This window comes from Corvus brachyrhynchos, unplaced genomic scaffold, assembly GCF_000691975.1.
Source record: "Corvus brachyrhynchos isolate BGI_N302 unplaced genomic scaffold, ASM69197v1 scaffold17, whole genome shotgun sequence".
Lineage (NCBI taxonomy): Eukaryota > Metazoa > Chordata > Aves > Passeriformes > Corvidae > Corvus > Corvus brachyrhynchos.
Genome location: NW_008240046.1, coordinates 6,495,090 through 6,499,537, shown reverse-complemented (window position 1 = coordinate 6,499,537; position 4,448 = coordinate 6,495,090). Strand labels below are relative to the sequence as shown.

General features: G+C 39.5%; 1 protein-coding gene across 1 annotated transcript in view; it reads left to right on the top strand.

Annotated features, from left to right (window-relative positions):
• The first annotated feature begins 6 nt into the window (after positions 1-6).
• FRYL (FRY like transcription coactivator) overlaps positions 7-4,448 on the top strand; it is a 170,046-nt gene continuing 165,604 nt past the window's right edge. The window contains exon 1 of the mRNA XM_017744378.1: positions 7-91. The gene's annotated coding sequence lies outside the window, so the exon portion shown is untranslated. The remainder of the gene's footprint in view (positions 92-4,448) is intronic.

Genomic DNA, 4,448 nt, shown 5'->3' with positions numbered 1-4,448 from the left:
GGCGCGGCGCTGCCGGCGTCGGGCGCGGGCCGTGTTCTTGCGAAAGGGTAGCAAAAAGATTTTGTCTGTCCGTGCCTAGCTCGAACTGTAGGTACGTTACCCACAGGTTTGTTAACCGCTTGCTAAAGATGCGTGGCTAGAATTTCCTAAAAGGAAAGGATCTCTGTTGCCTAAAAAAAGGGCTTTTCTGAATCAGGACTAAGCAAGGGTCTGGTGGGCAACTCTTGAGCTCGGAAGTGGTATAAATTTGGTGGTTGATTTGATTTTGATCTGGTGGTAATTTTGATTTTGATTGTCTTGAGGAGGAAGACTGGGAAATTGTGTGCTTGCTTATAGCTAATGCCGTGGAAATGGCAGCTTTACTGGGTGCTTGTAGTTTATGAGAAATAAGGAGAAGTTGAGGAAAAAAATAAAAATGTGTTTCTGACAGTGCAATGTATGCCTTGGCATTTTCTTGTAAACAAGCAGTACTGTGACTTGAGCTCACCATATCCTGATATGCCTGTACTTGTTTGTGGAATGCACCACTCCCTTTAAGCCTTTCATAGAGCAAGTTATTGTCTCTTTACCCTGGAATTTGGCTTAAATTGCTGCTTTCTGATGGCTGTACAAAAAAGGGTCCATGCCTGAAGATAGGAGAGGGAAGGTTTTCGAGAGTGAATGTCTGAAACTGGTAGAGAGCTATAAAAGGAATGCTGTGAACATGTGAAGGGCCTAGGACAAATGGACTAATCAAAGTTGTAGAGGAGATTGGATTAATGAAAGAGGATGGGTGGATAGAACCAGGAAGTATGTATAGTGGGGTTCTTTAATTCATAGCTCTCATCATACAATGAATGCATTTGTAATTTGCATGAGATTGGAAGTAATTGGTGTTATCAGGCAGTCTTTATCTCTGCTTGTCCCCTGGGCCCATGCTAATGAAACACTCTCCAATACATGACCGTCCATGATGTGCATTATTAGTTGGAAGGCAGAAGATTTTGGCCTCATCAGCTCAAGAATGTTTTGTTTATGGAACTTTAGCACATTTATTAAGACAACTTATTTCATGCTTTTTTCCACTTATCTTTCAGTACATTCTAGGCAAAGAATACAATGGGTTTTTAAAGCTTGAACTTTTGGGGGGTAGGACATGCTTATCAACTGCACCTCCTCTAAACACGGAACTTCAGTGGGGAGGAAATGGCAATCAGTCTCCTTCATTGTAGAAAATAATGACTCTGAGGTGCTGTTTTGCTTCTCTATTGTAAAATTAATAGTTATCCTTTCCATTTTCTCACTTCACTGTCTCCAAGTCTCTTAGACTTCTAATGGGACAAAAATAATTAAAATCGTGCAGCAAACTGGTGCGTTCACCATCCATTCAAAAATCTTACCTAGAACAGCCTGCTTGTGTGATGCTTAAAGGTTTCACCTTTCACCATACATCCATTTGTTGGCTTAGATCTTCAGTTCTAGGGCCATATGCAGCATAGATGGTAGGGCATATCTACATCCTTGGCACTTCATTCTCTGTACTCAAGACCTGTTTTTGAAGTTCATCCATAGAAAGAAATATCAACAAGGACACCCTTTTGACCCTCTGGTCTATTTTTACAACTTCCTTTATACTCATGCTATCTTTCATGCAACTATGAGAACTTCAGTCTATAATCAATGTGGCATCAACAAGTCCTCCTGATAAACATAAAATGTTGTTCTCTTGCAAGGCTTCAGGCTGGACATTTAACTCCTTTCTTGAATACTATTTTCTCTACTTTCTGCTTTAACAGGCGCCATTATACAATATGCCATTTTTTGTTTATAAATCTATGCTCTAGAGTAGTTCTTAAAAGAAGAACTCTCAGGGATCTTGAACTGTTTGTTTTAACAACAGGCACAGTGGTGGTTTGATGCTTCAGCAGTTGTTTTATAATTGCTGTTCTGTGTGGTTTTAAACACAAAAATGATAGATTATTTGTAATAGCATAAAGTTATATATTTTTGGACTGCTTTAGGAGTCAAAATTATTTTTAGAAGTATTGCAACTCATGTATCTATGTCTCTATAAACTTTTTATCTTTTATGACTTAGTATCATGTAAGAATGAAGAATATATTTGAAATTCAAAATACTGTAATACAAAAACTTGATAATTAACCGTTAGAAATTGGGAGTTATTTCTCGTGAAGGAAATGCCTCCAAGGAAAAATGAAAACTTTCAAATGATGAGATTTTCTTAAAACGAACTGATTACTTATATTAACAAGAAGTTGGAAGGTGTGAAAATTACATGGCTTCTAATTGCAGTCCTTTGCAAAACAAAGTAACTGGTGAATATTTAGAACTCTTGAAGGTGGAGCTCAAAAAATTATTAGGGTGAGTTCTATGCAGTCTGTCAAGTGGTTTAAAAGTTTAACTTTCTGATAAATTCTTTTTCATCCCCTAGTTAACAGTCAGTGACAGGTTTTATACAAATCGACTACAAAACAAAGAGGTAGCCTAAAAAATAAGTTAAGATTTACAGTACTGTGTAAGACATAACTAAAACCATTAGATATATGAAAGAGTTGGGGTAAATGCTGAGCTGGTAAGGAAAGTCTCCAAAACAAGTGCTGGAAGTTCATGTGCTTAAGTACATAGAACAATGTGAATGGTGATTTTTTTTTTTTCTATTGTTTTTTGCTTGGTGCTCTGGACAATACAGTAAAATGCAAGAGCTGAGAGGTTCTCGTGGCTGCCAAGAGTTAACAGGACTGTATTTGGAAAAATCTCTCCGTAATGAGGAAATAACAGTGCCTCATTAAAAAAAAAAAAAAAAAGCATTGTTGTAACTACTACAACTGGTGGCAAACAAAGAATCAGTTATTTGCCTGAAGCATTATGGCACATCAGCAAGAACCAAGAGTGGGTGTCTTTGAGGAGCTGATAGTCAAAGCCTCAATTAGTAAGGACTTTACCCACATAGATAATAATTGCTATTAATATTAACTGGTACTGTACTGTATTTTGAAAATTACTTTACATGTTAACTAATCTTTAGAGCTATTTTGTAAAGCTGGCAGGTAAAGGAGCATTTGGGTTCTGAAAGTGGTGTGACTGTACATCCTGTAAAGTTCAGGTGCTCAGAGTTAAATACCAGTGGTCTGATTTTCATTGGTGGTGAGGTTCTGCTGCTCTTGTCTCAGTTACATGCATTTATTGGGAAGATCACTGAGCTCCTAACTCAGGATAATTCAAAATCAGAAACAACTTGTGGCGTACTTTGCTTCAATCAATTGTCGGAAATGATGCACAACACCAGTAGCAATGAATCCTGTTTTTCTTGTTAGGTGCTCTATCACCCAGCATTCAGATTGTGGTACAATTGTTAAAATACAATAAAAAGTACTCCACTCCAAAAAGTCTATAGGGAGGAGTTAACCTCAGCTACCAGGATACCATTATTTTTTCCCTCTCCTGCTTTCTTTTCTTACTGGTTTCTGCAAGTTGGTGGGCTTCATCTGTCTTAAGGGTATGCAGCACATGGACATAAGTCATTGAGCATGGAGGGGCTTTTACTCCAAATACATTATAATAATACAAAGTGTGTTACAGAACTTTGAACTTCTAATAGAAATTGTTACAACTGTTGTGCTGCTGCATTTGTTGTTTTACTGGTGCATTTGTTCTTTGTGCTTGTCACTCAGTTCTGGTTTTGTTGGATATGCCTATTATAATACAGTACATGCATGACAGGCTTATGTTTAACAGTGGGAAAATGGTGACTTCAGGATTCTTTCTAATACTGTTTTGCAAATCTTGTGTTATTTTATCAGACTTCACGTGTATTTGTTTTTCTTTCTTCCCCCCCTCTGTTTTCTTTTAAAGCCTGGAAGCTTTGAGGCACTTTAACAGAAGATACAGTTACTTTCTAACCAGTTAGAACGTTAATGTTGGTACTGTTTCTATTACATTGGCTCCCAGGTCTTTGTGTTGTTTAGAAATACATTGTTACTTCCAGCCACCAGACCTGTTTTATTAGTGAAATCCTGGACAGCCCCCGTACCAGCTCAACTGAGGATGATGTTGTGAGTTATCTCATTACTCCTCCTCGCTGCCAGTGCATTGCGATAAACCTCGCAGCTTGGCGCCTGTGGGAACTACACGAAATCAAAGTGAAGTTCCAATGGCCAGAGCAGTCCAAGTGCTTTATATGCCATGCAAGGATGGCGGCAGCCTTCCCTGCCCTGCCCCGCAGGCTTCCTGGGAGCCAGGCTGCTTCTGCGGGGGAAGCCCGGCGGTTTGCGTTGGTAGAACAACGCGAGTAATTCCTGGCAAAAAGGCGGTATCTCAGCATTTGTGGAGCTGGCCGAGACACAAGTATTTGCCCTTATTCGCTTGGGGGAAGGGCGGATTTTCCGACTGCTTCCTACGGGCGAAAGGAGCGCTCTGACGGCACGGGCACGGCGCGGCGGGACCTCTGC